General features: G+C 30.4%; 1 protein-coding gene and 1 long non-coding RNA gene across 8 annotated transcripts in view; one reads left to right on the forward strand and one right to left on the reverse strand.

Moving 5' to 3' along the window:
• Tcjhe (juvenile hormone esterase) overlaps positions 1–13,317 on the reverse strand; it is a 66,901-nt gene that overhangs the window by 26,899 nt on the left and 26,685 nt on the right. The window contains exon 1 of one of the 6 annotated variants that reach the window (XM_076404122.1): positions 6,893–7,024. The exons of 4 other annotated variants lie outside the window; for them this stretch is intronic. The gene's annotated coding sequence lies outside the window, so the exon portion shown is untranslated. Of the gene's footprint in view, positions 1–310; positions 523–6,892; positions 7,025–13,317 lie in introns of those variants that run through there. One more of the 6 variants, XM_076404121.1, reaches the window with a different exon arrangement.
• On the forward strand, positions 11,668–12,647 carry LOC143195495 (uncharacterized). Of its 2 annotated transcripts, XR_013005545.1 has the most exons (4): positions 11,668–11,772; positions 11,839–12,142; positions 12,292–12,442; positions 12,483–12,647. It is a non-coding gene; the product is annotated as an uncharacterized LOC143195495 (long non-coding RNA). The 2 variants fall into 2 exon arrangements; XR_013005544.1 differs by having other exon boundaries at positions 12,292–12,647.

Here is a 13,317-nt window from a genome sequence, read left to right on the forward strand (position 1 = left end):
TACATTCAATTTATATAAATTAATATATAAATTTATTTAAACATATTTTTGTAGATATGAAGGTTTATACACTAAAGTTTCCACATTTTATTTCAATTCATAACAATTTTTGAACAAAAAGACGCTAAAAGGGTAAAGGTTTTATGGTAATTTGGTTATATAAGGTTTGCTAATTTCTGATGAGAATTGAGGTTAATTATATTGGCTCAAAGAGAAAACAAAGAAATGTATCCAAATGAGAAGAGAGAATTGCATTGGAAATATAATATATTTAAAAGTTAAAATATTATTCAATAACTAAGCGACTTACCTTAAATTTTGTATAAACTGAATACTACACAAAGATATTTAACTAACACCCAACTAGATATCAAACAACACTATGTTCATGCACGGTAAATATCTCATGATTATAAACACATTCCACTTGTCTAATATATATATATATATATATATATATATATATATATATATATGTGACATTAATTTGTATTACAGACAAAAATGTAAATGAGCTAATACTGAACAGAGATCTTAAATAATTTTAAACTCAAAACATTATTCTTTAGACGTTATCGACATTTAAATATAAATAATGCATTAATTAGCGTACATTTAACAATTTAATTGTTATATATTACCATGTGTTGGATTCGCTTGTTTTCAGTTTTTAAATTCTATAAATTGCACCTGCAATATGTTGATAGTTGTTGATTAATGAATAGATTGAGTCCATCATTCATAATGAATAAAATATATCAATATTATTATTCGAAATAGGTCTTAAATTATTTCTTCAATAATTTCGTAGAAACGAACAAAACTAAAACAATAATAATAAATGTTTTGCTTTACCAGTTTACGATATTATTATGCTTGGTGTCAAACGTGTTAAGTTATAAAGAATAATTTTTAAAAGAGGTAATTCATATTACATATACCGACTCACGACTAATTAGGTAATCGACGTGCCTGGTGAAACGACGATATCAACGACATTGATGCTACGATAGAAATAAATCAACTTCAAAAATTGGCATATAAATAAATTTTAAAGGATTTTCATTTTCAAAAGGATATCCATGTCTCTAGGTAAATGCTCGGTAATTAATGGAATTAGCTTGATGTAGTATACTAAACATTTCTAAAACCTAATGAAACTATCAGTGTGGAGAGCTTTCAACTACAATTGATGCCTTTGAGTCGTGTACTGCGCGAAAACGGCTGGAATACCATTTAATACATAAAAATATTATTCTTCAGCATGAGAACGCTGGACCACGTATTTCAAAACCCGTGAAAACACACATAGAAACATTAAAATGGAGAGCTACCCCACACGCATATTATGCAGCCATTGTACCTTTTGATTGCTATTTCTTCCGTCATATGAATCGTGCCCTATCTGAACAGCAGTTCTCAGGCCATATGAAGATATCAAAGATAGCTGATTCATGGATAGACTTAAAATATATACCGTTCGTTCAAGATGGAATCAATAAAATGCCTGAAAGATGGGAAAAAGTAGCGACCCTCGATGGACAATACTTTAAATGTACATTGTAACGATTTTTGCCAATGATTATTAATGGAAGATGAGATCCAGTCAAGATTCGAATGAAATGCACTCTAGAAATTTCACTAGTAATAACAAGCTCTGTGGAGTTTCGTATATAAATTTTCATTGTAAACAATATATTGAAGCATCAAATTTAAACAACGTTTGAAGGAAGAACTGACCGACAAATATAACATTTTAGCCAATGAAAGTGTATTCACAGAGGAAGAATATTTGTAAATAAGAGATTAATAGTATTCGTGTTTATACCAGATCAAATTTGATGCATATGTCCTACAGTATATAAAGCAATGTAATTGCTTGAACAGTAGGTGTAAGATTACCGGACTGCATAGAAGTAAATAACTGTATCAAGAAATTATTAATTAAAATTTATTAATTTGACTTTTATTTTTATTTGGTTTATTAAATTCAATTTTCCAAATGTTAGCGACAAATAGGAAATCAGATTACTTAAAATATATTGCCTTTTTATTGATGATAATGTTAATGTAAAGTCTTTAAAAAAATTACGTAAAAAATATTGATGACTATTTACATGATTAATTATAAAACATTCATAAAGTCATTTGATCATAATTGCAAAAATTCATTTTTATATTTTATAACAGCGGTGAAAGATCTCCAGGAGTTAAAGAAGATGCTTCGAAATATCTTGGGAATAACTTCAATAGCTTCCAAACGACTAGAAAACTACATCGAATGATAATTAAAACAAAACTATTGGTCCAATTAATATGCGTCGAATATCAACTGTTCATTAACTTGTAGATGTGGTTAATTATATGGTATTACTACATTTCTTTAAATTTAAAAAGCAGGTAAACATACTACTAGTTATTAACTACATCTAACTAGAATTTTTTGACATAATTAAATTTAAAAAGCTCATAGCACACATACTACTAGTTCTTAACTATAACCAAACTTATCTAATTTATTGGTTTAAAGGGCTTATTTAACTTGTGAGTAAATCCACTGTGTCGAGTAATTACAGTACTTCGACGTGCTAACGCAATCTTACTTGGTATTTTTCCATGATTCACTTAATTTCTTTGATAACCGATGGTACCCTTAGATATTTGTGAATAGCCTCGTTTCTAATATACCGTTGGGCATTAACGATATGCAAAGAAATTTTTTCTGGTCAGTTCGATTCATATTAATAATGGTTTCCCTTATGCGACCCCATAGTTGTTCACAGAAGGTACACATTGACTTCAACATTTTTTTATATAATAAAAATTTGTTATGGAGTGGTCGTGATTTCAAGTAATCGTTCATTCAAACTCTGTTGCCACTTCAGTTTGGTATCCAGTGTAATACCTAAATGGCTTGCTAGTCGCCATACGTCATTTCTTAGTTCACTCAGTAATGCTATTGATATTTGTATTCTATTTCCAATTGTCTCAATCATTTTACAAGCGTGGAGTGCTGTATCTTAATACGAATGGACATCACATCAGTACATAGTATCAAAAATGTTACATAAGAAAATATTCAAACATTATATATAACATTTCGATGCTCTAATACTCACAGCAATGTTGCTTATAGCCAGGAAATTTAATTTTAACATTAAAAAAAATTCTTTTTATCAATATATGAGATATTTGTATTAAAATGTGTTGTTAAGTTATATATTCAGCCCTATGTTAGTACAATTATAATAACAAAAGAAATTGATCAAGTGCTTTCAAGATAATTTTAATTATGATGACTAGTAAGTTTCTAAATCGTTCGGAAAGTGATATAATTTCGTAATAGAATATTTCAATGTATTATTTTAATTATACTAATATAAGCTACCAACACATTAATTAAGATATTTATTTAGGTTTTTTTGTTTTTATTGTATTTAATATAACTTTATGATAATGTAATACAAATGCTATACCAGCGTAAGAATGCAATTTGAATAACATTTATTTTAATGGGCTTTTCCTTCTATTTATATTTTTATAATTCTTGGTAAATTATTGTGAACATATACTACTAGTTAGTGACAAGTAAATACAAAATTACTGTTGTATACCTTATTATATTGCTTCATAAATTGGATAAAATGTTTATGTATAAATGTGCGTAGAGTGGTTAATTAATTTTTAAAAAAATGTGTTATTCGCTTGGTGTGCGTAGTTAATAGAGTGATATTTAAATAAGAAGGTAAGGGTGAATAAACATTGTATCTCAACGACTCTATTAACTTTCAAGATTCAACTCGTTTTACATATTACTCTCTATAAAGATATAGACTAATATACTATCGTTCGTTTACTTTTTAAAAATATATGTGTTTTATTGTCACTGGATATTTTTTGCAGGGTTCAATTAATTGATAATGTTATTGTTAATAGTCACCATAATCACTACATAGTATAAAACAAAGTCGCCTTTTCTGTCCCTATATCCCTATGTGCGCTTAAATCTTTAAAACTACGCAACAGATTTTGATGCGGTTTTTTTCAATAGATAGAGTGATTCAAGAGGAAGGTTTATATGTATAATACATGCATAATATACTAAGGCAACATTGCTAATTTTAGAGGTTTCTAACGTGATGTCGTAAATTAACCTATTTTTTTAGGCTTATTTAGCAATTAGCAAAAACGCTGCCTAACCCTACGAGTTAGATCAAATTAATGTACTACAGTATTGTACACCATAAAAAGGTCTACAAAAAAGTCCGCGATGGTATATGTTTATCTTTTAGGGATAACCCACATTAACCATTTTTATTGTTTACTTTTTACGTGAGAAAATGGCTTATTTACGAAGCTATTTTAAGCAATACGGCATTAATCCTTATCGAATTAAGTACCTTAAATACAGTGTGCAATTAATATAGATCAATATGGTTCCTTACAGCATGTAAATTAAACAAATATTTTCGGAGATATTACAAATTTAAAATTTGCGTTTAAAAATGTGTAATGTAATAAAAATTGTATGAATTTAGATATTCCAAAGATAGCAGGAAATCTTCATAGTAAGTATAGGCGAAGAGGAATTGTTTTACTCCAAATTTAATGCGTGCAGGCTAAGGGCAGTAATGAATGAACCAAAAATACTGGATCGATTTTAATCATGTTTTCATTGAGTGACATAGGCATATATATTTTATGCCCGTGCAAAGTCGGAGCGGGCCGCTATGTTTTTATATACAACGTTCATATTTTTTCTGTAGTCTATTTAATTTAGTATCAGCATTGCACCCATGCGAAGCCGGGGCGGGTCGCTAGTAAAATATAAAGATATAGATTGGGAGCCAGAAATCACACCTGAAAGGGGGTTCTGCCTAGGTCAAATTACTAGACAGTTGGAGGTATAAAGGCAAAAGCATCTGATAAATATTCTTTCTTTTAGTCTGAAATGTTGTAGCACATTTTAACTTTTATTTGTTTTTTTTTTATATTTATATATAATTTGTTATTACGACGTCATTTTTATAGTATTAAAAATAAAGATAATATGTTTAAATTGAAGAAAAGAAAAATGTTGTTTAAGATGGGAAGATTTAAATAAAACTAATTATTTTCCAAACGATTTCGCTCTATCCCAGAAAAAGTTTTTGACAAAGAAAAAATTAAGGGGGCCTCTTATGAATTCCTAAATAATATGTGTGTATTGATAGATCCCTTCCTTTGAAATCAGCACTTTTTCAGTACAAATTGGAACCTTCATAAGGAAAGTAAGTACATATATAATATGCTTTTTAAAAGAAGTAAATTCTGGAGGTCATTATGGTTAAGATCAGTAGATAGGAAACATCAAATAAGACAATAAAGATAATAAAATACCAAATAGATTAGGAATTATGTATGGAATTATGGTAAGCAAGAATTGTTATATATCGTTTTATTATTCTGCTATTGTAATTATATTATGATATTTAAACATTATGTACGGACACCGGGAACTTATTTTAATTCGTTTTTGTGTTTTGCTCTGGACTTACTATATTTATTACGAAAAGTATGTAAAATTCCAAATTTAACTAAAAGAAATTTTCCATGTTTTAAATTTGGATAGGACAGCAGAGCAAGGGTCCAAAAAACAATAACCGCTGAAAGCCAGAAAATGCGACTTCAGTAGACCGCCAATATTCTTACAGCACTATTAAAATTACCGGTCGATAATTAAGTTCCGGTTTATTAAATATATTTCACTAGCCATAAGTATATAATGTTATGACTTAATACATATGTTATTTTATTCTACCAACATTGATTTCAAAATTACACAAGATATGTTCCACTAAAATAACAGCCTTATAGACTTGCATTATTTCCTGTTTTTTTTGTGTTCAAAATATCCACTCAAGGTCATCGCTTGTTAGAGACTCACGGTGGGTATGTTCCAAATATAAGAACACAAGAAACCTGGTTTTTACAATTCAAATGTAGTGATTTCAACGCTCAAGATATAGAATGTCCTGGTACGCCGAAAGAGTTAGCGATTGAAGAGCGAACACAAACTCAAAAATAGTTGATAGAAAAATTAAACGAGATTACAGGCAATTGGAAAAAGATTGCAGTAAATAGAAGAATTGTTAGTGCAATGCTGCTTCAAAGGTATTCAACAGGTTTATTTCGAAAATTCGAGACTAAGCTGGTTTCATCTATTATGAAAATGAAAAAAAAGTTAATACGGATTGTTATGTTTGAAGAGTCTAGACCCATTCGACCTTTCCGCATCGATGGGATATGCGCTTGCAGATCGGCACATAGCCGATTTCGAAGAAATTACAAAAATGCCTCCAGGAATGGTTTAACTCAAGCGAGAAACTATTCTCTTGGCATTCATAAATTGTTTCAGAAAATGGCAAATTTGTTTTATTAAATAAACTTTAACTAGCCATTGTAAATAATACCAGTAACCGGAAAGGAATTACCGATACATTTTTCGATTCTGAATGTCTTTAGTAGAAAGTTATGTGGAAGCCCCTAACTATGAACGTTCCTTAAATATAGTAATATAAAATTCAAAACTGTTGTTTGTCTTTTGATTCTTAGAGTTGACTGAACGTCGGAGGGACGGAGAACAATACAAAGACAGTAAATATAAGAACAGTCTATATTTATATAAATTTTCTATGTATCAGTTTCTTATTTTTGTGATTTATGTAACGATGTCATATTGTGAGATAATTGGGGTTGATAAAAAACTGATATCAAATACGGTTTCAGTGCCAAAAATACATAAGATAAATGTAAATTGTTTGAAAAACATTTTATAATACAAACTTTTTTATTAGCTTGTGTAATTAATGATAGTAATTATTCAATATAAAGTGAACGGAGCCGTACTTACCAAATCAACGAAGTAATGAAACAAAAAACATCAGTGATTCTGTTTAGAACTAGACTTTTAAATTACTTTTATAGCAATCATTGTTTAAAAAAATGATATTAATGCATAATAACTAATTAGTGTCGTCAGGTCAACCTTGTTTATTATCACTTATTTTAATGAGGTTTCGGAGTCACGTCAAGAGTTTTTTTAACCTTGGTATATTATATAATGAAAAAATAAAACTAGTTAGTGATAAACATAAAATTACTATAGGTATTACTTAATAAAATCGTTAAGTAAATAAACTTATGGTACAATTAAAAGTACATAAAACAAAAACGTTATGAATAATTATTTATATTGCATCAAGTTGTTGCGTCTAACGGTATATTATTTAATAACATGGGGCCAAATCTACGTAATGTGTAACGCAATGAAGCAGTAAATAGCAGTCTAAAATATTTGCAAAGTAAATACACCAACCTTAGACATATTTGCTGAGCTAGATTATGACTGAAGTTCACATATTAAAATAGCGAGGTAAACCTTTGTTGTTTTTGTTTTGTTTTGATATGTTGACATGATGTATATTCTGGTTATAACTATTTAACTAAGTAATATATTCTGGAACCAGTGAGTATGTAGACATATTACCATACTCTCAAAATTGCAAGGCCGAAATGCTTTCTTTAGGTGCTTGATTTGAAGAAATCTACAGACAAAGCCACACATTTAGAAACTGGTTTTGGTTTCAACAGTTTAAAAGTGGCAATTTTGATGTCAAGGACATGGAGCATCCTGGAAGAGCAACAAAGTTTGAAAACAAAACTAGTAAAACTTACTAAACGAAAACTCAGCTGAAAATCTCAAAAAAAACTTTTATACAGTTTAGCAATTCATAAATCGAACTCTTTCCAGGCGTTTTCATGTAATATGAAAGCTCCAAATAAAGGATAATTATTACGACATAAGCTCATTGCATGCATGACAAAAAGGTGGGTTTTCTATGGAGTATTACGACTAGTGATAAAAAGTGGTCTTAGCAAGTCCAATCACCAAAAAAATTCATGGGTTAGTCCAGGAGAGCCATCCACATTGCAACCGAAGCATCATGCCATTTTTTTATTATTTAATTATTACATTGTCATTAGTCTAACCTACAATGTGTCTTTATGATAACTTAAATGTAGGTATAAAACTAGGAGGACCTATCGGCCCTATCCCAGTTTCTGGTGTAATAATGTTTATACATGTCACTGCTGTACTTTTTATTATATACATACAACTACACAATAGTACATAATATCAGATGGTATACAATATATGGAGATGGTATACAATAGTACATAATATCAGATCTTTTGAGTTTGTATCCTGTTCTGAAGATATCCAGAAGCTGCAATACTTCAATATTGTTATGAGAATGGAGACTTTCCTCATGTTCCCTTGTAGTTTTTCTGCAGTATTCCCGTGTAGGTTCTCTTGATTTCTTGACCGACTTGTCCTATAGTATTTGGTTGCGCCCAGAATACCTCTCAGGACTTGACAGGAAGATTCATTCCTAGATATGTAGCGTTGTTGCTATATGGAATGATAGTATTATTTAATGTTATTGGTGCTTGTACTGTCAGATTGTAGGTGAACTGCACAGGCACAGATTTACTTTCATTAATTTTTATTTTCCAAGTTTGTGTCCAATTATTTATATTGTCACTTGCCTGTTGTAATTTTCATGAGGCTTCTTCACTATTGTCCCCTACAACTATAATCGCAGTATCATCAGCAAATGTAGCTAGCCATCACAAGTGTATACAAGTGTAGAGTAGATAAAGTATTGGCCCAGTACACTTCCTTGTGGTACACCTGCTTTAACTTCTTTTATTGTAGAGTAAGCTTCTTCTTGTTTGGCTCTAAACATTCTGGTTGTAATATACGATTTTAATAGTTCGGTGTATTGTTTTGGTAACATTTTCTGTAGGTTATGAACAAGGCCTTCATGCCAAACCTTATAGAAGGCTTGTGCTATATCTAAAAATATAGCTGAGCATACTTTTTTAATTTCGTAGTTTTTTTCAATAACATCTGTTATTCTGTGGACCTGGTCGATTGTTGAATGCTTGTTAATAAACCCAAATTGGTGTGTTGGTATTATACTTTTCTCTCGATAACCGGTTTTATTCTTTTCAACAGGAGTTTTTCAAAAACCTTAGATATTACTGACAGCAGCGATATGGGTCTATAGGCTTTTATTTCGTCGGATGACTTTTCATGCCATGACTATAAAGTTTTGCTATGCATATGGTGGTTTAGCAAGGTGTATTCTAGTACAAGTCACTAAAACCAAATAATACTGTTACTGTAGATGTTATTAGATGTTGATTAAATAATATGCGTGTCGTATTGTTGAAAAAGTTACCAAATGAACTGACGCAAAGCCAATTTTTTGTAGAACGTAAAAGTTCAACCGCACGTCGGAAGAAATATGCAGAATGCACTGTTGTTGTCCTGGCGTATCCAACGTACTCGCCATACTTAACACCACATGTTCAGATCTGTGGATTTATCACTGAGACACACTGGCTTCAAAAATATTTTAACATATTTTTCCAATCAATGACTGAACGCGAGCGATCGCTTAATATTTAACCAAGTAAAAGATTAGGCCTAAAAATTAGTTTTAAATGATTTATTATTATTGATGATTATTAAAAGTATTGTCCATCCATAGCCACTACTTTTTCCCAACTTTCCGGCAATTTACGGATTGTATCGCGAAAGAACCATGCATATTTTGAGATTATCAAAATATCGACCCTTTTTGGCATCTTTATAAGAAATGAATCTTCGGTTAGAAAGATTACGACTCATATGTTGGAACAGTAATCCCATAGCACCTCCAATTTTAATGTTTTCAAGTATGTTTTCGCCAGTTTTGCAACATGGTGTCGAGCCTGATTATGTTGAAGGATAACACTGTTGTGTTCTTGCTCGTATTTCGTTCATTTTAGCGCAGTGCTGGACTCAAACGCTTGAATTTATTCAGTACAGAATATACAAGCTTTTGGACTATTTCCGTGTTCTTATATCGATTAGAAATAGGTTCCGATGTTACACCTGATTATTTTACATATATTTTTTATTTATTTATTTTTTTATATTGATTATTTTTCCGTTTTACATGAATTATCATCGAGTAATTCCTTCAAATCCTCGTCTTCAACATCTTTTAACTGACCAGAAGGTTTTTGCCTTCATTGTTAATATCACAACTATTTGTAATATTTCATTTTTAATTCGATGGAGCATAGTTGCCATAAGATTCACATTCACATATAGTTGCTATAAGGTTTCGATGACCTCCACTTCAGCCACCTCTATCTTCAAATTTATGTAGAAAAGCAAAACTTCTCGCAAATGTGATTTACTCGAAAAAAATCAACCATTTTCAACCCACTGAAAATAATTTTTGTTCACACTTTGAGGAAGTGACACTATGAAAAGTGACGCCTGTCATTTTTCCTGAGGTTTCAACATGATGTTGGTTAGAAACGCATCCGATGCAATTTAATACGCAGTAACACAATCTGTCTAATCCTCTAAAATCAATTAATAGGCCTAATCCTTATATTTTCCAAGATTATTATTAATTTATCGATTTAGTAGTAGTAGGAGGAGTAGTAGTAGTATAGTATAAGTATAAAAGTGGAATAAATTACTATTTTACATATACAGATAATTATATAATCTTGATCTTTTTAGATTTTAGATAGTACGCGATAATCAATGAAAAGCTCAGCGGAGTATCTTTAGTCTATTTAAAGTTTCTTTAGTAATAGATACGGATATTTGTGACGCCGAAACATACCGCATCAAATATGAATTTTAGTTCAGTTCATAGAAAAAGTTCAGTTTGGCTTTGACATACAAAAAAATTCTAATCTAAAAAAACGGAACAAAAATGTTATCAAATATAATTTATTTTAACATTATAGTATATCTAAAAACTACGGTTAATTATACAGCCACAATAATGTATAGGTAAGAGTTAAAACCTCTTATCACTATTGCTTTCAAGAATTTTACATGCGTCTGACAGCTGGTCGCCGTCCGGTTGTCAGATGTACGCCAAATTATTAAAATATTGGTTATAATTACTACAGGTTATAAACCGGCAAACATTATTTTAGCCCTTCGATTATTTTGACAAAATTTAAGTCGTTCCGTAATATATCATATTAATTTGTTTGAAAATGCCGAAAACAATAGATATTCAGGGTCACAATTTGATTGCGGCTTTAATAGGTTATTTCGAAAAGGACCGAGGTAATTATTGATGATATTAAATAATGTAAGTCCATAGAATTTTAGTGGAAATGTTTTTAGCGGGTTGCTGCCGCGCTAAATATTAGTGTGGATACTGTGAATAACATCGCTTACAAAATGAGGAATAATAAGTCAGATTCACCCGTCTACATATAAAATGGGTGACAAATCTTGACAATCTTGATATTGGCTCTATTCGAGATCAAATATACGAAATGTATAAGAACAGTACGTTCACAAACTATTTTATCGATATAAACATAATTTAATAGAATTATTTTAGAGAAAATTGCCTGTCTGGAAAGTATACATAAAAGAATTAGGGACATACAGCTTGTTGGGTTATGTAACACATCCTTTTATACACTTTTACAGGGCATAGGGTTTAAATGGTATCCAGACATTACCTTAAAAAGAATTCAATTTTAAAATGTATAAAATAAGATCAAGGAAGATAAACTATTTGAATTTGTGTATCTTGATGAAACTTGAATATTTCAAAATGGTTCATTGTAGCACTCTTGGTCAGGCAGTAACAAAAAAAGTGTAAAGACAACAAAAATTGATGGAAAAAGGTAACAGTTACAATAGCATTCGATTAGGTTTTGTTGGTCATTACATTTATTAATAAAAAATTGCAGATATATTGCCGGTCGAGAAGGATATTTCATCAAAAACTGTTTGGATATGTGGAAGGAACCAACCAAGGTGTCGACCATAACTTCTTCGGTTTTGATAAACTCGATAGACATACAGAGGAAGTAATTGATAAATGCTGGACTCGTGAAAAGGTTTTAGACAGATTAGAAATTAACAGTTTAGTGATTGAATTGGATAGTGAGTCGGAAAGTGAAAGTGACTGAAGGAAACTTTCTGGATATGTGATTATGCTGTGCAATGCTGGAAATTCCTGAGACACAGTGATGAGAGTGGAAACAACTAAAGGTACATAATTAATTGAATATAAGTGTAGAAAATGGTATTGTAGGGCGTGAAATATTTGTGTGTACAGATATGATTGTAATTGTTCAAAATTAAACATAAGCATTAGGTTAGAACGTATGAGGAGAGAATGAATACTAACTGTTTTGTAGATATGGTAAATACATTAGACAGAATTCAGTGTTTAATTTTATGAAGAATGGGGTACACCGATAGTAGCAGAAGAAATAAAATATACAGTGATACCAAGATGACTTGACAAGTAAAGACGCCATCGAAGGAGACAAGAACTTAACGTAAAAAGTAACTATACTCTCGAATGAAAGTAAAATACGTTTCTCAGATATACAACGGTTAATTAGGTGGATTAGGCCTCCAGGGGGATAACACTACCTCATGGATGGTGTAGAAAAGAGAAGAAATGTAAACAAAACAAATCTAACCTACAAACTATTATACCCGTGTTTTTAATTGTAGTTTTAAGTCTTTCGATAATATATGTATTAGATATACTATAATGTTAAAATAAATTATATTTACTAGTATTTTTGTTCCATTATTTAATTCAGATTAAAATTTTCTTGTATGTCAAAGCCAAACTAAACTAAAACTCAGAGTTGATGCGGCAACATTGCAATGTTTCGACGTCACAAATATCCCTGATGCATTACTAAAAAGACTTTGAATGGACTATATACTATTATTTATTTCAAAATTGAGCCTGTGAAAACAATAGCTTAGTGATCACTTGATGTACTTTGCATAAGTGATAAAATGTAAGAAGGATCATTGATATCTGACCCGATAAAAGATTTGTAAATTAGAAAACATAACATTGAAAGAACAAGGCTTTGTTAGTAAAACTAGCCCATCTAGATTTATTTGCCTTCGATCAGGTATTATAAAACTATATAAAAGAATAAGAGATCCCAGAAAATATATTTCTAATTAATTACATATTTTTTTCTTATAATAAACATTATTGTAAAATAAAATAACATGTAAATTGAAAAGTCCCCGGTCTACCATAGTAACACACTTTTTTGGCAAAATTAGCTTTTTTTTATTCAACATAATTCCCTTCAATGATGATACACTAATTATAGCGACCCTCCAACTTTTCGATACCATTTTTGTACTACGATTTGTCCTTTGATTCAAAAGTTTCGCATCAGTTT

This window comes from Rhynchophorus ferrugineus, unplaced genomic scaffold (assembly GCF_030347505.1).
Source record: "Rhynchophorus ferrugineus isolate W39M unplaced genomic scaffold, kcgeb_rfMv2 rfM4, whole genome shotgun sequence".
NCBI lineage: Eukaryota > Metazoa > Arthropoda > Insecta > Coleoptera > Curculionidae > Rhynchophorus > Rhynchophorus ferrugineus.